This window comes from Pipra filicauda, unplaced genomic scaffold (assembly GCF_003945595.2).
Source record: "Pipra filicauda isolate LSUMZ 115617 unplaced genomic scaffold, ASM394559v2 scaffold243_size1161148_pilon, whole genome shotgun sequence".
Taxonomy (NCBI): domain Eukaryota; kingdom Metazoa; phylum Chordata; class Aves; order Passeriformes; family Pipridae; genus Pipra; species Pipra filicauda.
Window position 1 is genome coordinate 347391 of NW_024104358.1, and position 23951 is coordinate 371341.

Consider the following 23951-nt stretch of genomic DNA (forward strand, 5'->3'; position numbering starts at 1 on the left):
TAAATGTCATATTTCTTTTTCCTTCTGAGAGGAACAGAAAAGCACTGCCCATATGGGCTTAACTTTCAATCGCTAGAGTGAGAAATGCAACAAATCGATATCTCCTTTTTTTTGATATCTTCGTATACATATAGGTGCAGGTGCAGAGCTCTGAACATATGCAAACACTAGCTTGTGTATACTGATGTGGAATCTTTTAATCAATGCAGATGCAACACTACAGAGGGTTGTGTATGCAGTTTTTGGATGTCACAGCTGTCTGCAGTTAAATAATTCTGCATTGAAAAAACTACACTAATGTCTGCATGTATTTGCAGCACTGTGCCTGAATGCAGAAAACTGTACTAAGTAGATTTCATCTGTGCTGATCCAAGACTATGTGGTAATGAATTTGCATTGAACATAATGACACAAAGAACAGATGATATTGAACTGATCTACTGCAATATGCTGATTTTGAAAAAAAAAATTCACTCCAAACCTTTCTTTCAGTTTATGGAAAGAATTTACATCAGCAATTGTAGCAACAGCCTGGTTTAGGTATCCACAAAGTGAGAAAAGTCCATTTTAGAGGGTTGCATGGAAAGGGAAGAATCAGAACTGGAAGCTAATATGAGGAGAAAAAAAAAAGAAATAAATAGCCACTCAGCAGACACATCCAGATCACTTAAATTAGACATGTATAACTCGTATAATTTCTCATTTTTTTGGCCACTAACATAACTTGTACAATTATTGCTTTGGACATTTTATTTCACTATAGTCATAATGCCATAAAATTACTTAAAAAGAGAATACTTCAAAGATTTATTATCTTTTTCCAGTATATTACTGTTGAGAGATCTGTTGTACAAATGCAGAAGAAAATATAGTCTTTGTTTTAAAGCAATTACAAACTGTATCATCTGTGGAATTAAGCTCTAAACAGATAAAATGGTAGGGATAACAGAAAGAAATTTACCTCTTATACAGAAGTCCAAGATAAAGGTATGATAATCACTGCAGTCTTCCTGTGTTTTGACAAAAAGGTTCAATTCTGCAAAGACAAGAATTTTGTTCTGACCAGCAGCAGGGAAACCACAGGGTGAGGAGAATCATTTGTCACACAGAAATTGTGAGATATGTTTGCATATAAACTTTTAATTAAAACTGCTGCTCTTACCCTACTGCTGGTGGAAGCCATAAGGGTGACTAATTAGGTCTCTTGCAACCCAAACAGTATGGGTGCTAACTGTTAGAGATTATAAAGCAGTATTAAGTCTGGAAGAAATCTGGTTTATGGTCTTGCATAGGGATCCATGTAAATGATCCTGTTTTTTAACACAGCTATTGCAGTTCTCAGAAATACCCTGATGATAAAGCCAGCAAGACTTGCAGTTACCCATAAACTTACAGATTTGGCTCTACATTAGACTGATAATGTAAACATAGGTCCTGGTTAGCTCTGTAGTGAGTTCTGTGCTGGCAAATTCCTGTTCAGCTCACAGTTTCACTAGGGCTTGGCAGGGGAAAGGGGTCTCACAGCAGACTTGCACCAGAGCTTGATCCTTGGTGGCATTATGCTGCCCTGTGGGTCTCATGGTGCTCTCCAGAAAAAGCGTTGGCCAAGGTGGGCAAGGGCAGGATGATCAAAGGAGGCAAATATCTCCAATCTGCTGCTGCTGGACATTGATCAGAGGAGAGGAGACTCTGTTCCCCAATATCAAGAATTGCCACTGCACTCTCTGGGTTGTTATTGCATACAGTTTTACAATCAAAGTGGGAACCAAAGAGTAAAGTGGTCCTGTCAGAGGTTACAGAACAAATCAGTGCAGGAGATGGGAACACACTTACTCCTCAGTAGGAGTCTATTGATTTTTTAACTGCTAGGCACATTTGGCTGCTGAAAGAGTCATAGAGCTCAAATGAGATACAAGAACAAATAATTCACAGCAGACCTCAAAGATGAGTAATTTTGGCAATGCATCTTACCACCCCTGTAATTTCTTTTCTCAATTATTTTAATGGAAGATGTTGAGAAGTGATGTAGAGGTAAAAAAAAAAGGAACAGGATTTTGCCTTCAGCAGTGGAATATGGATTGTGAAGGAGTGCAGAAAAATAGCCCATGATCATCCACTGAAACCTGAAGGATGTCAGTGTCTTGCCTAAACACACACATTTTAGCTTTTTTGGGTATCTCACTTGGTCTTCAGCTGCCATTCCAGGGTGAAGCACAACTTCCATGGTTCTCCTGTCTTCTCTTCTGGCCTCATTTATCATCTCAGTATGTATGTAAATGGAAATAAAGCTGCATTTGAGGAGTGGTGCTTTGTTACAGTCCAGGCTGTTTCTGGACTATAAACCAGCTGGGTTTGGTATCACAGTGTAGTTAGTTCTCATTATTGGTTATGTCCACACCTGCTGCGCTTTGGGATGTAAGTGATCACTCTTGAGTTCACTTGAAGTTTCATGAACAATAGTGTGTGCAAAATTCAAATTACTAGAAAAAACACTGCCTCTCTTTTAGTTCATCCGTCATGTTTGTGGATCAGGCTGGTCTTGGAAATGGATTGGTGCAGCTGGTCTGCTTGGGAAGAAAGAAAAGATTCAATTAGTAGACTAAGTTACTGATGATATTGTCTGGAGAAAAGAGGCTTTCTTTCTCCAAAAACTATTAATCTCTCTTTCAAGCTAATCTCTTTCTCAGAGGCCTAATATGTTTGGAGAACTGTATTACTGGAGGAACTGAGATAGAAATGGGACATCTTCCCTTCTTCTATCAAACTTAAATTATGCCTAAAGAATTATGCAGGAATTGGAGACAGTTAGACTTCAGTAATTGACTCACAGCTGATAATGTGGGGTCTTACTCTGACCCTCCAGAGGACAAAATCCCCTTTACAGTGTCAATGGGACTGTTGGGATCCCAACATCTGAGAAAGGCTTCTCAGTCACATTGCCAGGAGAACACCTTAGCCACAGAGAAGTGATTTTGACCTTGCGATTTAGGGGTAAAGTGTTACTGAAACTGTGGACAGGCATTTTAACTCTTTGACAGGCTGTAGATACTGTTATTAAATAAAACATGTTTCAAAAAATCAGTTTTGGAGAATTTGGCAAGATTTTTTAAATTTTGTAATTTCCAGAAGTCAGCAGGAATGTGTAATTTCATCAGAATTTGGATCAGAATCTTACTGTGTTGAGATTTTGTTGTTAAAAACGTAATTTCTGCACCTCAAGAGCCACAAGATATGTTTCTGTCAGAGGATACCCTTCCCCTGTGCCATGCTGGACAGAGCTTGTTTTTGCTGGTCTGGAGTCTCCCTTGAACACAGCAGAACACTCTTCCACTCTGCTAGGGTCTGTTACCAAAAATTTCTCACCAGCTCCTGCTGTCAGGAAGGAGAAAATGTAGGTTACCATCTTCCTCTTTGATTTGTGGAATGCAGAGTTGCTCACTTCTGCTGATGAGAGCCTAATGCCTACTTAATTATAGAATCATGTGTCATCCTAGTCTTCTTCAAGCAACTTAGAATTTTTAATGTAAGGGAAATGTTCTGAAATTGTTAATCACAAGGGGTCCAACCCCAGGAACCAAGTATCACCTAGTCAGCAATACAAATACCATTATATCTGAATACCTGCTGCTTGTGTAAATTGTGGTACTTCAATTTTTTTTACTTCCATCATGTATATTTGGGGGTGGATATAATTTTCCTATTGAAATCTATATTGATCTCCAGAGTAAATACTCTGTTATATTAGTTGCCTATTTAAAATGTTTGTGGTCTTGTATTTCTTCTTTTGGGTGTGCCTGTGTGAAGTCTGTCATTGTATATCTAAGAATATAAGAAAATTAAAACCTATGATTTTTTGACTTTTGGCAGCTATATGGCTTGGAGTGACAACATAATGCAATGGGGTGAGATCACTGATTTGAGATGTACAGAACTATAACTGATGTGCTATTTGTTATGTACACATGTATATGTATGTATGTAGGTATATATATAGAAATGAATATATATGTCATGGCACTGAACTGCTTCTGTAGGAAGATTGCTCCTGATAAGAGGTGATTAGGGAAGGTCCACACAAAGCTGGAAGGGGTACTGGCTGTGGTACCCTGTGAGTTTGCTGTCCATCTGTCACTGTGCTCCTGTTTTAGGTCTTAGAGCTGGCATGAAGTTCCCTTAGCTGTCTCACCAACACTTGTCCAAATAATGCATTTTCACCTATAGAGGTATCATTTCAGCAGTGCCATAGAAACTTATGTATTGGATCAGTGTCATATACTGTGAGTTTTATAAGTTCTGCTTCCTTCTGTCACAGATCTACACTTGTATGAAATACACGTCTGGATCTCACTTGAAATCAGGAGGAGTTTGGAATTCAGGCATCACTTCAGCTGTTTTCCCTGTATCTCTGTATGTTTGGCATAGTGATACAGGTTTTAAACTCTCCTCCTAGACTCCTGTCTCTGATAATTGCCACTCCAAAAAAGGTGCCATATCTTCCCTGATTCTAAAGGATCAGCATGGAGAAGCAGATATGGGCTGTTGATGTGGGTTGTATGTACAGCCCCTTGATGCAGGAGGTCCTTAGTCAATACCTCTGTGAATCTCATCACCATAACTGCATGAATGCTGCCTGAAGGCCAAAGGTTATCAGAAACCAGTGAGAAGGAGAGGGCAAGAGTGTCATGAGAGATCGTGTTGGTGGTGCTGCCTTCTTAGGCACAGGTCAGGTCTGAGTCACAGATCTCCTCTAATAAGCACCACACATTTACAAACTTTTCTGGGCACACCGAATCTGTGAAACTGGGCCATGATGAGCAGTGAGAGGGGCAGGATGGAGAGAAGGGCAAGTTTGGTTTAGAGAAGCCTTTGGTTCAGTTTGGATCACAAATTAGAAAAGGAAGGTCAGCCTGCCAATGAGTTGATGATCCACCTGAAAGTCTGCTCATCTAGAGGTCCTCAAAGTAGGCTACAGCTCTGAATCAGTTGTGAGTCCAAAGTTGACCATGATAGAGGAGATGCTGCATTTTCCTGACCAACTGTCTTTATACAGTCCCTTGTATATACCTTGTATAGTCCCACAGCAGACGACCTGCCCATGGGCCTGGGATCTGAAATAATATTATTTTCACTTCAGCAAAGATCTCAAATTAACTCACAATTTATTACAATGGTAAAATACTATGGTCTTTCTTATGTTAGTTATTAACGAAAATATTTTCACTGGAGGTTTATTTTGCCAAAAACCTCTGAAATTAACTGCATCAGTGAACTATAATATAGGTAAAGCTCCATATAAATTATTTGATAGGGAATTAAAAAGTAACAAGGCAGCAAATCTTGAAGAAATCACTTACTCCTTGATTGGATTTGAGACCCCTCAGGTGACTCAGTTGATTTGCCAGGAAATGTGAATTTTAAAACCATGCCAACAAAAAGCAGAGCACACCCTCAACCTAAACCAAAAGCCATGCCTGAAAGTTTAACACACAAAGTTTTAGCATATTCTCAGCTATGACTGATTGAGGTTTTTGCTGTTCTGCACTGCTCAGGGGTCTCTTTTAATTAATATCAAACACTGTGGAACAGAAGGAAATACATTAAAAAGGAAGTTATTAAATTTTCCCCCAGCTGTTATTGCTAGATGTGCCATATTTTTGACTACTGATTATTAATAGAATTCTACACCGTAATTCCGATGCTGCTATATTACATATTTTAAGAGGCAAAAATGATCTGGAAATGAGAGCTGAGGTCTGGGCTACAAGATTATTCATCAATCTCTTCCACAGTGTGACCTTGGGAGACTGCCTCAATTTCCCCATCCCTCAGTTAAGCTAATAACCTCTTGCTTCCCATGGTCGCTGGGACGTTCAGTTAATAACTCAGGTTTCTCTCAGGTCTGCAACTACTTCTTTTTGTGCTATAGGCTCAAGTGCACCACTCCCATCATACAAGGTTTGGGAAGAGAGGTTTTAGCATCAGAAAGGAAATCTCTCCAGTCCCTGCAGGGTTGCAGAGGGCAAGAGGAGACACTTTGACTTGCAGAGAAGGAGTCTCCTATATGAAAAGACAGAAAAGGGATGAGCACTACCTGACAGCTGTCCCAGGAGCTGAGCACTCTGTAAGAACAGGAACCTGTCTGGCATGTGGGGACAGATGCTCTTCTCTTTGTGAAACCTCAGCAAGGCATAATGCAAAATATCTGCAGTGAAAGGACACACATATGCAAAATACATCATAGAGTAAGAAGTGTGGAAGAGAAAGGAGAAAGGTAAATGGTACCTTTTCAACTATGGGTAAATAATCAGCAGTTTTATGAAATGTGCACAGAAACTGTTTGCAGGTGATGTACACAAACATCAGAAAATTTTCTCCTGAAAGCACTGCTGTCCTAAAATGGTAGCTGCAAGTTGTTTTAAAAGATAAAAAGCAAGAAAGGGTTTCTGAGATCCAGTATCCAGCTTTGAGGGCAGAGCCACACAGGAGACTGGAGTCATGGCCAGAATCCAAGCACTTCATTATGTTGTGCCATTTCCTAAATAAGAGGCAATTAAAATGCAGCAACTTGTGCTGTTCCACTGCAGTGTAGCCATTAAGCTTCAGTTTGCACGTTAGGGTCCTATTTGGCAAACAGAATATTTGTGCTAGTTGCGTAAAAAGACACCACAAGACCACACACGTGCCCTGAATGCCCAGTGTGACACTTTGGAAAATCTGTCTGTGTTAAAATTGAGTTCTGGTGAGTTTATGACGTTTTTTTATCTATAACACTGTGAGCCAGGCTTATACTTAAAAGTACATTATTGGTATTTGACTATTAATATAATAAAAAAGCATTCATGGTGTGGCATGACTATCTACACTAGTAGAGTTGCCCTCCAAAATGAAATGAAATTATGAGCAGAGTTTTTCTGTGGCATCTAATCTTCAGGGAGATTTTTTTTTTTTTTTTTTTTGCACACTGATGTTAGCTGGGAACCACAGATCTCAATGCCCTTGACTGAAAAAACCCCACGAGCTAAAATGTGTAGGCTCAGTGAACATGGAATCAGCGGTTTCCTCACAGGTCACTGTCTCCAGATTTAGGTTGGAAAGATTGACACAAAAAATGGAGAGTCTTAACCTGCATAATTCGTTGTTCAAGTGCAAGCACTATAGAACAGCGGGAAAGATGCAGTACAGGAAAATGGCAGAGCTCCTCAGATTGCTTGAGTGAGATGGCATTAAGGCCATGGAAAAATCCTAGCAGAAAAGAAGGAATGAAGAAGCAATGTGCAAAAACTTTATCTTACATGTCCAGAATCTGAAAGAGCAACAGAACACATACATTTTAATCTAGGCAAGGTAAAGGGAAGTTGGACAAGGTCTGAGAAGAGGTGACAGGACCATGAGAAGCCTGAGCTAGAGATACAATGAAAAGGGACTTCCAAAGGAAAATTCTCAGGAATGCTCAAGACGGATGAGGATGCTCTGGTAAGGATGTACACAAAGATTCTGCAGGCTGATCCTTCATCTTATTTGCTGGCAAAACCATTTTGGAATTGTTTAGATTTTCTAGTCAAACAACATCCTGGTAGCTCCTCATGTGCCATCCTCTTTGCTCTCTTCATCTAGCTCAGGAAGAATTTCTTCATTGAGAGGGTTGTCAAGCAGTGGAATGGACTGCCCAGGGAGGTGGTAGAGTCACCAGCCCTGGAGGTGTTCAAGAGATGACTGGACATGGCAGTGCTGTGTCTTAGTTGACATGATGGTGTTTGGTCCAAGTCAGACTCAATGATCTTGGAGGTCCTTTCCAACCTTGAGGATTCCTTTTCCACCCTTCTATGATTCCATGATTCTTGACCTCACCCACTTCTATTTTTTGCAGAGGGTCAGATACGCTCCGAACCTTGTGGCTTCCTTTCTTCACTTAATGCCTTTCCTTGAAGAGCACGATTAAAAACGAAGTGCAGGAAGGAGAGCTTTGAGTAGTGGAGTTGAAGCAATGGGTTATTTCAAGACAGTAGTGATGAGACCAAGAGACAGACAGCTCAATGTCTCTCACCTCCTGCATAAGGCGGCAGACAGTCAGGCTCTACATGGGAGAGGTCCACATCTGCAGCTGGTGCTTACTCAGTCTTGGGAGAACATTGAAATCCCTCCGTGTTCTGTGTCCACAAAAGATAAGCCAGCACTGTAATACATAATCTTTTTTTGTTTTGGTTTGGTTTTGGTTTGGTTTTTTTCCTGTAGTGAAGAAGTATAGGAAATTTGTTGGACTGGTATCTTTGTTTTACTTTGAACATTCAATCTTTATCATCCCATGCAGCCAATCTGCAACAGGTCAGTTGTTCTTTAGTTTTATGAGCCTCTATTAGATGTGAGTGGGAGTTTACATAGAATCATTTAGGTTAGAAAAGACCTCTCAGATTATCAAATCCATCTCTTAACGAAAGACAGTTCTTCACATCTCATTTCATTACTGATGCAAAATGGAATTTTCCAGATAATCTGTTCAAATGATCAAATAAAAAGCATTAATTTTTACAACTTGTTCATTATTTTAAATGCTTTCTATGTTTCCTCCTAGAGCTCCTGTGCTGAATGGATAGAACTCTTGCAGATAATGGTTTATTTGCAGGCTATATCTAGATTCATTACAGACAGAGAAAAAACAAGACACTCTATGGGCAAGTCATATGTAAAAAAAAGCCCCAAAATTCAACATTACAGGAGGCAAAGAATTTAAAGATACTGCAGACATCTAAAAGCATAAATCACTTAGGCTTTCAACACTTCTAAAAGCTTGTACTACTTTTAAAAAGTATCTACCCACTCCTTCACCACATCCAAAGAGAGGTGTTCAGGATCAGCAAGATGAAGATAGAGGACTTTCTCCACTCTTACATTAATCTAAACAGAAAAAAGTCTTTGACATCTAGGCTGTGTAAAGCCAAGTTTTAGATCTGTCATTGATATCTGTTCAAAGAGTTGTTGCTGCCTTCCAGCACAGGAGATTACATGGCACATAGCAGCAGCTGTCCCCCTTCCAGTGCAATGCAATCAGAAAATGCCCATGGTGATATTTAGTTAGCTATTAAATTTGATTTAATTTTCATAGTGCTGCGTATTTGTGAGCTGGCTGTATCCGGGGATATGAAAGAAATTGTGAGCGTTGAGGGGAGTTTTAACAGCTCAGCAGGGGAAGCTGGAATAACTTGTACCTGGGAAGGTACTGGATAATGCCTGGTCTATTCTTCCCAGCACCAAGCAGTGAGCAGTCTCATGAAGGGTACAGCCATCTTCCCAACCCTGCTGGGCTGTAAGAACACACAGCGGGTTAGATGAATGACTTCAGGAAAGCACAGAAACTTAATTTCAAATGTAAGTGTTGGGAACTGGGGAAGAGTGGCAAGAGCCCATTTGAGATGCAGAAGGCAACGCAAGAAAGCTGGAGGCTGAAATCCTGGTGATGTTCGTATGGACAGCAAGACATCTCTGTAAATGCAGTGGGAGACAATCGCAGCCCAGGCAAGGAACAAGGAGGGTGGTCCCAGCAAGCATGGAGCTGCCAGCAGAGCTGGCAGTGGCAGGTGGGCAGGAGGAGAGCTGTGCTGCCGCCCACTCGGCACCCAGGATCTCTGTCCTCTATAGCTGGATGCGCGGCATCCTGTCTAGAATTCAGAATTGTAATGATTTCCCCCTATTGTAGCCTCATCTTTCACAGAGCTATACAGATGGGACTTCTGTGCCATCAGATTTAAGAAAAATACATGTAGGAATTCAAGAGCATTGCTTGCAAAATAGACCTGTGGATGCCTGGGAACATGAGGAAAGTGACAAGTGCAACAAACACCTGTCACAGTGAACACATCTCTGATTCCTAAATTTCAGAAGTCCTAATTAGAAATGAAGACATTTTTGGGAGTTCATTCTAGATTTGACTCTAGGTTAAGAGCGAGATCTGGCATCTTTACTGAGACAAGGCAAATTCTATCATATGAGAAGAGGATGAGGTCACTTGGTCTGTTCAGCCTGGAGAAGAGGAGATTGAGGGGAGACCTCATCGCAGTCTACAATTTCCTCATGAGGGGGAGAAGAGGGGCAGCCACTGATCTCCTCTCTATGGTGAACAGTGACAAAACCCAAGAGAATGGCCTGAAGTTGTGTTAGGGGAGTTTAGATTAGATATTAGAAAGAGATTCTTCACCCAGAGGGTGGCTGGGCACTGGAACAGGCTCCCCAGGGAAGTGGTCACAGCACCAAGTCTGACACAGTTCAAGAAGTGTTTGGACAATACTCTTGGACACATGGTGTGACTCCTGGGGAGGGTCTTGTGCAGGGCCAGGAGTTGGACTCAATGATCCTTGAGGGTCCCTTCCAATTCAGCAGATTCTGTGATTCTGTGATTTCACTGTGGTAAGTATGTATTATCTTTCATTAGATGAAAGTCCAGCACTCAGCCCAAGAGGAAGGACATGATTTCTGGCATTCCCATATCTGAAGTTAAGTCCTTCTGTCTTCTAAAAACTGTTTATGGAAGCCTGGTGAAAGCCTTGTTCAACCGGAATTGGGATTGTAAATGTTGTGTAATGGAAAAATGTGACTACTGAAAAACAGTGGAAGTGAAAAAGGAAGGTTAAGAAATTCCCATATGTACTTGCGTCATCCTACTCTAATTCATCTAATCTGTCTGTCAAAACTATCTTTTTCAGCTGTCAGTCTAAGCATACTACTCATCTTCTGTTACGACCCGCCCCAGAAAAAGGGAGGGGAGTAACCCAGGTTTTTATCAATAATTACCTTGGGGTGGATTAAAGTGAAACGACACTAAATAATCGGTGTCTGAAAACAAAGTTTATTTTAACAATTCTGTATCAACAAGTATGCTAGCGTTTTGGGTGTTGTCATAAAACAATGCAACATAGAGATAACTTTTGGGGGGGGAGAAACTGTTTAGGGGAGAGAAAAAACAGGATGAGAGTAAGGGAAAAGAGAAGCTGAGAGTGCAAAAGAAATGGATATAGTCACCGCCCACTGGATCCAGCGATGCTTGAAAGCGATGATCTTGATTCGCAGGTGGTGGGGGAGAAGGAGAACCCAAATTCCCGAAGTCACCAGTCAGTTTATATACCCTCAGCATGCTTTTGCACCTCCCTGGGATGAGGAGTTGTTTGCCTTTTTAGGGCTTAGCACTGGAGGGAGGGATGGGCCCAACTTCCCATCTGAGGTATCTTCTTGCCTTTTTAGGGCTTAGCCCATCTGAGGCATCTTCTTGCCTTTTTAGGGCTTAGCCCACCTGAGGCATCTTCTTGCCTTTTTAGGGCTTAGTCCACCTGAGGCATCTTCTTGCCTTTTTAGGGCTTAGCACTGAGGGTATGGGCTCAACTGTCCATCTGGGGTATCTCTATGCCTTTTTAGGGCAAAAGTCAAAGCCTGCAAACTCCTGGAATGCATAAATCATTAACCATTTCAGTCTCTGACATCTCCATGGATATTAATGTCCTCTGCACATTTCATTACATTCAACTTTTTTGCCTTCACCAGTGCAGCACAGTTCTCTGTGGATGCCTCCTATTCTACAGATGTTCTTTCTCAGTAACGATATGCTGGTCTTGCTCTTCAATTCCCTACCTGCCAGGACTCCTTTTTGTCCCTCTTGATGGAGAAAGAACTTCAGAACTTCAGGTCACAAAGTTATTTGTGCCTTAGTTAGTCTTCCATAACACCAAACAAAAAAAATTATAAATGTCAGAGGAGGTGATTTTATGCCTGTGCTCAGAGAGGTGTCTGTATCTAAATAGAACAAACCTTTCTCCCCCTCAAAAATTCCACAGAAATAAAGATTCATTTCTGAATTTTCCAGTGCATCTTATCCTCATTTGGACACAAACTACTTGAGGAAGAAAGTGCATACAGATCAGAGAGTGCTACTGATGGAAGAGAAATCATAAGTAATACAATAATAACAGAAAAATGGAGAGATGAAATTGTGGTACCTGAAAAAGCCTTTGCTCCACCCCATGAATGCTTTTCCTCCCCTACACACTAGTTATTTGTTTTATATAAATACAGGAAAGTTGATTTGAAGCTGAATAGTGAAACCAGAATATTTTTCCTTACAGAGCACCAATAAACTGATTTAGAATGAAATATTTTACAATTATATAATTCTTTAACAATATATGTTATATATTCTAATGAAAATGATTTAAATCTAAGTTGTGAATGTACCTGGAAATCACACAATTTTTTTTTCTAGAAGAAAGGGCACTAAATTTAAATATGATGGAAACCTTGCTGTCTTCCCTCTATAGTTAGAAATACAAAACCCTTTTGCTGGGGAAGCTGTTGAGTATGGCTAGGAGGATTATGAAGCATAGTTTCAGCTGCAGTATCCAATGGGAACACAATAACTTCAGTGCTTTAGTTCCCTATTCCCTGAAATTTATGGCATCTTGAGCAATTCAGCTTGTACTGAAGAGGTTCAGCTGAATTAATAAATGCTGTCCTTACTTTATCCAAAAAGTGCATTGAAATTTACTTCCCTGAAGCACACCAGGTGTGATGGACAGCATCTTCTGTTTCTAATGACCTTGTTTAAAACAATAAAATGGATCTCAAAAAACTTACGTTTTCCATGCTAGGTATGCTGTGTGAAAAAGATCTCAGCACTAAAAGCAGACAGGCACAGTGCTGGGCTGGTCTGCACAATTCAGTGGCGCTCTTGCCTCCATTGGTTGGAACTGACATAAAACCGTGACCAGCTAATGAGACACATCTTTATAGTCCTGGTTAATGGATATTAAAACTCCATTCCCTTTCAAAACCTAAGACCAAACAACATGTCCAGCTGTGGCTGTCAGAGGATCCCCATAAGGGAAATTTAAAAATGAAGGTCTTATGAGTACACTGTTTGCCCATTCCCCGCTCGCTTTTAACTTTTTACACCTAGAAGGTGTACCGACTGGAGACCAGCAACAAGTGGTGTTCCTCAGGGGTTGGCATTGGGACTGGCTTTGTTCAATATCTTTGTTGATGACATAGCAGTGGGATCCAGTGCACACTCAGAAAGTTTGCCACCAGCCCCAGGCTGTGTGGTGCAGCCCACAGTCTGGAGGGCAGGGATGCCACCCAGAGGGACCTAGAGAGTCTTGAAAGGTGGGCCTGTTCAAACCTCATGATGTTCAACAAGTCCAGGTGCAAGGTCCTGCGCCTGGGTCAGGGCAATCCCAAGCACAAATACAGGCTGGGCAGCAAATGGATTGAGAGCAGCCCTGAGGAGAAGAACTTGGGAGTGTTGGTTGATGAGAAGCTCAATATAACCCAGCAATGTGCACTTGCCTCCCAGAAAGCCAACCATATACTGGGCTACATCAAAAGGAACATGACCAGCAGGTCAAGGGAGGTTCCATGGAGAGATACATGGAGACATCCAGCTGACAGACATCACTCTAAAGAAATTATGTTTTTTACCGGAGTCCGTGAAAGTCTGACTTGCTGGTGAGAACTTTGGGTATTTTCTGGGCTGACTTTGCCCACTAGAGTTTTGCACTTTTCTGGGAACATTTCTGAGGACATGAAGCAAAAATGGTAGCTTCACTTCTGGCCATTTTCCTTCTGGCCCTACGCTCTCTGTGTGAGCTGCTCCCTGTGGTACCAGCCAGTGCTAATAAGGCAGAGGGAATGTCTCCCTGTGTTTACAAGAGCTGGTGACCCCTTGCACCAGCAGTAGAGCTGCCCTGGCGTCACTACAGCAACTATGCAGAGACCATTTTAACACCATCTTTGATGTACAGAGATGTCTTATTACACCCAGACATTCCTGCCTGGTGCTGGGAAATGTGTATCTCCAAGGTGGTTCTGAAAGATGATTTATTTGCTTCTGGGGCTGAAGCCACATTTGTTCATTTGTTTTATTTTGTGCTTGTCTTTACCCCAACATCCCTCTGAGAGGAGGAGGAAGGGTTGGAGAAGAACCTGTCTCAGCAGTGAGGAACAAAGTGTTCATTCAGTGAATCTTGTTGATTGCAATCTACTAGATGACTTCTGCACGTTTCACTTTTAATTAACTACTATACATTTTCTTGGTATTAGTGACTTGTCAGCATTTTGGAAGCTGCTGCTAGGAATTTTAAATAATAACAGCATTTATCTTCTGCATGGACACATCACGATTAGGCTGATAAAGATTAGTGAGGAGTTACAATAGGTTTTTCTCAGTCTAGGAGTGAAAGGTGGGAGAAGCTTGGGGTTTGTTTTTTTTAAATAAATATAAGAATAATTTCATCTAATAATGATATTCCTTGTATTAATAGACCTAAGAGAACCAAGTACCTTTCTCAGAAATTAATATCAGGAAATAAATTTTCTGTCCTGCCAAGCTTTTCTCTGCCAAATCATGGCCTTAGTTGCTAACCAAACTCCTTGTCCCTTCAGACACAGGAGCTCTGATGGGGAGAGGAAGAATTTAAGTCGTCATCCAGGGAGGCACAACAGTACCTGCTGAAGTTCATTGCTGTTTGAGGCCAAATTTACACCAGTCCTCTAAGCAATCTCCAAAAGACTCTTAAATCTCACAGAGAGGGGTTTTACCAGGAGGCAGACAAATTCAAATTAGAAACAAGGAGCCCCTCTCCCCCTCACCAAGCCATAAATAATAACAGTGCTGGTGAGGAGCTGTCCTGGCAACTGCCCTTTCCCACGCGAAACTGCCAGCTCCTTTTGGGCACCTCTCTGGAAGTGACAGTGCTGGACTCAGAGCAGGGTGTGGAGACACTGTGTAAGGCTGGAAACTGAAGCTGGCATGATGTAAGTCACTCGGACTCAGCATCTCCGAAGATTTGCTGCTGCAGTTTTAGTTATGACTGATAGATATGTAAATGAGGTTGGGTTTTTTAATACAAAAACAATTTCTACAGATTTTCTGTGTGATTATCTATGAGTCAATGGGAACAAGTCTTACCACAGATCACAGGGATGGGTACTCAGCCACTGGAGAACAGCTGTGTCTGAATGCTGAGTGGCACCTCCTGAGCACCCTCTGAGCAGTGCTGTCAGACCTGGTCCTCAGTGTAAATCAGGATTTCTTTGAAATTGTGATGCTTTATCCCATTTGAGGGATGGGGCACTAAAACAAAATCCTTGAGAGCTGCTGGTGAGCATGATTTCCTTTTTTTTTTTTTTAAGTCTTTGGTCTGCAAATAAAAACCACCACTGGAAAATATTTTTTAAACAAACAGTTGCATTAAACCTGCCTCAATGTCTGGACTGAAATGATTTCCATCAGTTTCCAGTCCTTGTAGCTGATCATCTTTTGAAATTCTGGGGGAGAGAGGGAGACTTCTCTGCAAGCATTAAAGAAGACCAAATCTCTATGTGCAGATGAGATTTGGTAGGTGAGGAAATAAAGAAGAATAGCTTCAAATTGAAGTTGAATGTTAATCTTTTTTTTCCCAACCCTTTTATAATTTTAAAAAAATACACTGACATTTCTACATACCATGTATTTAAGAGGTTTTCCTTTTCAGAAGGGATGTTGATGCATGGATTTTTTTTTTTTTAGAAATTATTGCAATTAAACTGTTGTCCAAAGAATTGCAAGGGAAAAATACTGCTTCTCAGTATCTGTTTAAAACCCTAGTAGAATACCAGTTTCCTTAAAATAAAGGTTACTGTCTCTTTTGAACAATGAATCAAATGCAGCACTAGGTCCCTGTTTATTTGTACTGTGGCAGCACCTAGAGGCTCTTGACAGAGATGTTGCTTATTACAGAACTGAGCATTGTCTGCAAATGCACACACAGAAATAGAATTCAATAGCCATTGTCACAACGACCTAAATTTTTAAACACTTACATCCTATGACACAGCACTTCTTAGGACCTCCTGGAAGAGAAAGTTTCCTGAAATTGTCATTAATCTATTTCTTTGGTAATAAGTGGTGATGAAATGGTTATTTTTATTTGAGATTAATTGCTGGTAAGTGTTAAGGAACTGAAACAATTACAGAACTTGAATAATCGGCAGCTGGTATGTGGCTTGAAATGGTGGATAATAAATTATTTATAATGAAAGCTACTGAGGATATATATCTTCTGCCTAGCAGTAAACACAGAAACCTTACCAACTACTTTGTTTTCAACTTTTAACAGAAAGAATATGATCATTTCAGAGTCAGATGCAGTGCATCTATACCTGAGTTCCTCCGTTCTGCATGCCTTAAACATCTTTATCAGTTCTTTTCTGAGTGAAGCCACAGTACTTTCAATGGTTGAGTTCACTTTATTTGTCCACCTTCCTCTTGCTAATGTCTACTGGAGGAAACTTTGCTATGTGTTGCTATTAAATGTGGCAGATTTGGAAAAGAAATCGCTAAGCTATAGAAGAAGAAACTCAATTTTTCTAACTTTAAATTCAGTACTGAAGGATACAGCTTTGTCAAGGTTAACCTAGCCCTGCACAGTGATTTGGATGGATTGGGATGTAAATCTTTAGGAGTTAGCAAAGAACTGAGCACAGACACCAAGGCAGTAAAATAGTCAATATGAAACTGTGCCAATATTTGTAACCTTGTCTCTTCTTGCCCTGTGCTTCTGCGATGTGATCACTGATGGAGGAGGGGGAGGACCATCAAACAGACCTCGACTTTGTTAACTAACACTGAGTTCAATCCTTGATTTAAACGGCAGCAGAACTAGAGCTGCTTATAAGAAATACTGAGTAGTCATGTGGTGAATGCATAATAAACAGATTTATAGCGTTTTTCCTCCAGCTGCTATTAGTAAGAAAATAAAGGCAAGATTGCCTAAATACAAAAGAGAAATTTAATCTTCAGCTAACCATAGTGATACATGGCTGGCAGAAACACAATCCATCTGTGCTTTCTCTGACAATGCTTTCCACCATTTGTTTTAGAGAAAGACATAAAGTTCTCATAATGCATCTGGATAGCTATGAAATACTCTGGCTACTGTTGGAGAGAGAGAAGGCATTTCTCCCTGAGTTCTGTCAGCAGTCCTTCTTGAAACATGAAGATTATCTCTTGTAATCATTATCCCACCAAGGACAGCTGCAGAGTCCATGTTTAGTCAGGAACTGTATGTGCTAAAACCTGGAATAGCTGCACTGGGTAATGCAATTACCCCAGATTTTCTCAGAAGGGGAAAGACTTGACCCCAGATTAGCTAATTTTTTTGAGACTGCACTGTACTTTTTCTCCACATCTCAAAATTTTGGGTATAGTATAGGCCAGACATAGTGCGAGTTCCTTTTTGCTCGCTGCAGATTGCCTGTGGCTTTAATGGCAGACTGTCCCCTTTGTTTACTTTCTACATAAGAGAGTAAAATGTTGTGGTCTTCTCCATGCATTCATGGTGACACTCCTCTTACACTTCTCACTTACTTGTAAAGATAAAGCCAGGAGCAGGCTGGAGTGTGGCTGTGATACCCTATCCGCTCAGTGTTGGGGGACTGTGCAGTAGAGCTGGCCTGCCTGGCCCCACATCAAGTCCAAAGAGTGGAGATCCAACAACCAGCGAAGGGAATTTCCTGAGTGAAATGCCAGTGGCATCCCATTCCTCTTGCCATTTCTAGTTCAGGGGCTGGACACATGATGGGGCAGCACCCCTGCCTCCTCCGTCTGGTCTGTCCCATCAGGGCAGCCTGCAGTGAGCGTCAACTGAGAACTTCCTTTAGTTTGAACCTTTTTGGTGACTTTCTGAACATGTACAGAGCAAAGAAATCCTCACACAAGTGTTTAAAAAGCTGTGCCCTTTGAGATGAGAACTTGGAAGCAGACTTAGAGATTCTTTTGAAGAAAGAGAAGACAATGAGGAGTACAGATTTGGGTTGACACTGTCATGTTTAATAGAAATTTTTGCCTCCTGGAGGATATGAGGGCTGCTCCCTTGAAGATTTAACCTCAATTAGTCCCTTAACCTAGGCACTAATTAGTGTCCTTTGGATAAAAAATGTATATGCACAGACTAGCTTGTTTTAATTATTATTCTAACAAAGAGCCATAACCTATAACTTGCTATTTCAAATCAGGAGAATAAATTAAAGGTAAGCACAAAACATCTTCAAGTAATGATCAAAGAGAATACTTTGTGATTTTCTCCTGGTGTTAATTAATACTGCTTAGTTGGTCTGGTTTGCACTGACAATTTCATTTTGGGGAGCATCGGGGATTGCATAAGACTAAAGGCTAATTTTAAATATACTTGGATTAAGCCAGGCATATACAGCTACTGCATAATTCAGAAGGCTACTTTTAAGTCACTGGCAACGTCCACCTTGAAAACGTCCACACGAAAAACTATGCTGGCCATCTTGCAATGGGAGCTTCTGTCCCCATGGGTACCTTGTATGGATGACACTCTCATACTGAAAGCATGAGACAGGTCTGGAAAGGTTTGCTCAGGCAAGGAGGAACACATAGCTTTAGTGGAGCCTGTAAAGTCCTGAGTAAGAACCTTCAGCCTTTTTTCCCCCTGTCCTCATTCTTTTTGCATCCCATTTCTTAGGCAGCATCAGACTGGAAGAGGACCTCGTCCAGACTCACAGGATGAGATTTACTTGACGCAGGCAAGAGTGGCAGAGTTGATCTTCAAAGGAATAGCATAGAGGTCTTCAGAGTCTCTTTGTAGATAAGAAATTACCCAGGGAGATAAAAGCAAAATCTAAGCAAAGTTAAAATCCCATGAGAGAGACACTTTGTCAGGGTGTCAAAGCCTGTTCCTAAAGGCAAACTTGCATATGAAAAAGGGGAGTAAGGGATCAGAGTAGTTCTGAGTGTGGGGAGCAAAGACTAGGTAGAAGATGCTGCTCCATCTACTTTGCTTTGCTGAGAAATAATTCTGCCAGAACAAATAACATATATTTCATTTGGTGTCTTCACTCCTTTACTGTTTTCAGTGAGTAGACAGCTGAAATACTGCCAATGAAGGAAAACAGATTTTATGATGAATAGTCCTACACCATGAAAAATGAGATTAGAGGAACGCCTAAACTAATTTCAGGTTATTGCATTACAATCTTCATCTCAGACTAATTCTCAGTAGCTTTATTCCAGGTTTATGGACAGAAATTTAAAGCCAGTACATTTTATCATCTGTATCATTCAGTCCCTTTTTTTTTTTTTTTTTTTTACTGAAGCTTTGCAATGTTCTCTTTAATTTCCAGGAGAATGAATTTCACCTTTTATAACATTCAGAGACAATTATGCTGTCTTTATGATGAATGATGTCACCCTGATCCCAGCAATAAAAGAGAATGTACTAATGCCAATAAATATATTAACTGTATCAATCATTCTCCTGATTTTTTTTTACTTTGTTGTTCAGAAGAAATAGTATGCAACCTTGAGCTTTTAATTGGTTAACACTTCCATAAACACCATAATGGCTCTTTAAATCTTTCTTTTGTCATGAGAATGGGGAAAACATCATGAATAAATAATTGACTACCAGAGCAGAGCTCAGCACTGATCTATGGGTCATTCAGGAGGTGAACTTGATCTAAAGATTTATTCAAACTCTACAAGACGGATTGAGCTGTTTGTGCTGGAAGTAGCTGTATAATACAATATATTTTCACATGCCCTTCCAATTATAAAAGAGTTCCTCAATGAAATGTGATATTGCAATTGGACAGTGGTTTAAAAACACGGGCTGAATTCCACTGAAGTCAGTGGATGTGGGTGTTCTCTGACACGGCAATTCAATTAGAAGTATTAGAAAAGTAGAATTGAAATAAAAAGATTAAACCAGTCGTACCTCCCCAGCTGGCACAAGGAAGGAGATGGGGGTAGGATCAGCTCCTGCAGCTCCTCGCTGCCTCCCCTGGGAGCGCGGGCGCTCTCTGCGCACTCACAGCAGGAACACGTCCCAGAGTTTCACTCACATTTACCTTGCACATGGCATTTGACAAGCAGCAAGCCCCCGAGAACTGCAGGTTGAAGCTGAGCAGTTTTCCAGAGTGGGATTTTAATTTGCTCTCTACGTCACATTCAAGTGACATGACTGGCTTGAGTAGAGCTCTAACCGAGCTTGGAATATGATCCAGTTCTGTTCCCAATGTACAAAACGGTTAAACGCAGACCGAGTGAAAAAGGCCTGTTTCTCCCCTCTTTATCGGAACATTGATTTTCACAAAATGGCTGGAAAATGAGGCGGAGAACACCTTTACAAAACAAATGACAGCGGCACGGCCGGCCCCGCAGGAGCGCCCGGCGCTGCCCAAACGCGAGCGGCTGCTGCCACCTCGTGTCGCCGAGCGGAACCGGGACGGGCTCCCCGGCACGGCACAGCCCGGACATCAGGGGGAAAATAGTGGGACATCTTTCGTGGCAACTCTCGCAGCTAATTCCTCTTTCACTCGCTTCCCGCTCCAGACCTGGCTGTTTGTCTAACGGGCCCTATTTCCCAAGCACGGGGCAGCTGCCGAGAGAGCGAGGAGACGGCGGAGTGTGGGCTGATGCTAAACGGTGATGGAAAGAAAACAGGTCTTCTTCAGCCAAACGTGAGCCGAGCAGGGCCGTGGTAGTCTTGGGTTTTGTTTGAGCGTTTTTAGTAACCAGAGCAGTGGCTCGAGTGCCAAATCTCCCCGACTTCATGGAGTCACAGAACGGTTTAGTAAGAAGGGACCTTAAAGCTCATCTTGCTCCACTCTGCTGCCATGAGCAGGAACACCTTCCACTAGACCAGTTTGCTCAAAGCCCCATCCAATATGGCCTTGAACATTTCCAGGGATGTGACAACAACAACTCCTGTGGACAACCTGTTCAACTGCCTTACCATTCCCTTAGTAAAGAATTTCTTCCTTATATCTAACCTAAACCTTCCTTCTGTCAGTTTGAAACTGTCACCCTTTGTCCTGTTGCTACACACCCTTGTCAAAAGTCACTCTCCAGCTTTTCTGTAGTCCCCTTTAGGCACTAGAACGATGCTATAAGCTCATCCTGGAGCCTTCTCTTCTCCAGGCTGAACAGTTCCAACTCTCTCAGCCTGTCTTCAGAGAAGACATGTTCTATCCCTCTGATCATCTTCATGGTCCTCATCTGTACTCACTCCAACGGGTTCATGTCCTTCTTTTTTGGAGTCCCCAGAGCTGGACACAGTACTCTATGTGGGGTCTCACTAGAGTGGAGCAGAGGGGAGAATCCCCTCCCTTGACCTGCCGGCCACTCTGCTTTTGATGCAGCCCAGGACACACTTGACTTTCTGGGCTGCAAGTGCACATTGCTGGGTCATGTTGAGCTTCTCATCAACCAAAACCCCAAGTTCTTCTTCTCAGGGTTGCTCTCTGCCCAGCCTGTATTAGTGTTTGGGATTGACCTAAAAGCCTTCACCCAATGGTTTATGGCATTAAGCTTCTTTTTGTTTAAGGGAGGCTGTGCATTTCATACAGGCACTGGGCACACCAGCTGGCCCATGTTCTCATGACATGTGTGCTACTCCAGCAGTAGCTGGCTCAGTCTCGCTCCCCGTTTCCACCTTACCCAGTGCACTTGTTTCAACCAGGAAGGACATCCCATCAGACCAGCACGAGTCCACAACCCAGTCAGACAGGCCAACTGGTGCTGACATTGGAAACCCTCACACTGCTCCCTCTCCATTCAGAACATCATAGAATCACAGAATCAAACAGGTTGGAAAAGATCTTCGAGATCATCAAGTCCAACCCTTATCCAACACCACCATGGTTACTAGACAATGGTGCTAAGTGCCACATCCAGTCTCATCTTTCCATGCATCTCTCTGCCCTGCTTACCAGTGTCACACTGTTTGGTTCCTCCCACTGTAGCCCTTGGATTGGAACCTTCTTTTGAGCAGGGATCCAGATCCAGTTCCCCCTGCAGTTCTGCGCAGTGCCAGGCAAAATGCTAATTGTGATGGCAAAGTCTAAAATTTGAGAGCATAATTGACACGCGCAATAGGGCTAACTAAATTAAATACAGCTGGAGAAATACTGAACTATCTTTTAGCCATAGGAGAGCCCTCATTTGTCAAAAGCTATTTCATCTCCTGTAAACACAGGGAAACAGTGATAAATAACTGAAACCCATGCTGAGTTTTTTATGGCGATCAATGTATCTGTGGCGAGTGGCCCACATCTGATCTTTCTTTAGACAACATAAGAGAGTATTAATCAGCAGCAATTATCTACTGGCAAAACCTAACAAAATTCTGCAAATATGCACAAAATAAACAGTCTGCTGGCCTAATAATTGGGCTCTAAAACAAGCTGACAATTGCTATGGATAATCACCTTATAACTAACCATTGCAAGTTCTTACTGCACATCTACAAGCTGTTGATTTTAGAGTCCACAAAGGAGTGCCTGGCAGTTTTTATGATAATGGTGATAAGGTAAGAAAAACTTTTTTTCCTTGGGAAAGAAAACAACACCCACAATATTGGAAAACAGCAGAAGATCAGTGAGAGCTACAAACAGGGTACAGAATGTTTTGTGTTTCTTGGTGCAGGGGAATAAGTTGTAAAGAGACAAGAACAAGGATAGAAAGTCTTGCATAGCACAGAAGAAGGGTTATGGGTACAGTTAACTATCCTTGTATTTCCTAACAGAAAACTGCTTCTGCAAATAAAGAAAGGAATTGGATAGGAAAGCACAAAGAATAATTGTTCACTGAATCCACATACCTGTATGTTATTTAGGAGTGTGCGGAAAGCTTTGGGCAGAATGCAGTACTCTGAGATAAAGCTTGAATTATAAAAAAAGAAAAAAGGAAGGATGCACGGCTTAACAGTTTTTTCCCTGAAGGCAAATAAGACCCTGGATAGGTTTTATGAAATATTGCTTGGTTTCTTATAGGAGCAGCTAAAGAGTGGGTCACATATATTGATATCACAAGATATGTGCGTGGGAGGTAAGTCTGGCTCTCCCCTCACATTCTGCTTTAATATAAAGCATTATTCACCTGCAGCATATATAGTTTTTGCAGTCAGCATATACAGGTGAATTAACTGTGGGTAGGCATCCTCTCTGCACACTGCTAACACGAGTAAACATGAGAAAGCAGAGCTGACCGCTAATACCCTTCCACCTCTTGGTGGGGCTTGCCTTGGCCATCAGACATGACCTTTGTGGTATCATGCGTTGCTGTTCTCCATCCCCAGGTTACTGTCAGTGTTGGTACAAGCCTTTGTTCTGGGGCCAACAGCCATGGTAGCTGTGAGTTTGTGACAGTTACGAGCAATTAGCCAAATGGGTTATGAATTTAGGTACATATATTAGGCAGATTGGCTCTCCCTTTGGAAACTCCTTCCTCCCATGTGTGATGAGGAATTTGTGTGCTTGCTTCAAAGGACTAGTCCATAAAGTCCACTAAAAAAGACTAGTCTGTCAAAGTACTGGCTGGGGCCCATTAAGATTGACTCAATACTGTTTGTACCCATTACGCCAATCTGCTATTGTAACTGTGTGACTTCTCCAGACCTGAGTTTCCTCAGTGTCCTCAGTTTTCTTTCTGCACTGAGACTGAACTGACTGTGCCTATCTTATCAGATATACCATCCCCAATGGTATCCTGATCCTCCTTCTTCCTGTAGTATTCTCCAGTTGCTTCATTTTGCAGACACTGCAGAGCCCTTGACTGGAAAAGTGAGTGGACATTTGTCAGAAGTGGTATTTTCTCCTGTGTCAAGCTGGGATTTCACAAAGTTGCAAAGAACCCTACAGTAAGTTTTCTGTTGCTGATTACATGGCTCCATGCACACCTGACACTGGTCTGTGCACACTCCTGGGCCATTCATTCCTGAACAGCAATCAATCTCTGGTGTATCTCTGTGTGTTAAAATCAGGCTATAGTTCAACAAGCACTTAAAGCCAGCAGAGCAGCTAAAAGAGATTGTATTGTCCCTTCTCATCCCTACTCAGCTGTTTCTGCCTCCACATTATCTCCTTCCTTATGCTGAATTCTAGCCCCAAGCTGCATTCAGCTCTGCCTT

General features: G+C 41.7%; 1 long non-coding RNA gene across 2 annotated transcripts; it reads right to left on the reverse strand.

Annotated features, from left to right (window-relative positions):
- Window positions 1-478: 478 nt before the first annotated feature.
- LOC113992866 lies at window positions 479-20100 on the reverse strand. 2 transcript variants are annotated; one of them, XR_005563727.1, is made up of 3 exons: window positions 19758-20100; window positions 962-1036; window positions 479-607 (listed from the first exon to the last, which is right to left on the reverse strand). It is a non-coding gene; the product is annotated as an uncharacterized LOC113992866 (long non-coding RNA). The 2 variants fall into 2 exon arrangements; XR_003542385.2 differs by lacking the exon at window positions 19758-20100 and having other exon boundaries at window positions 962-1963.
- Between the last annotated feature and the right edge of the window lie 3851 nt (window positions 20101-23951).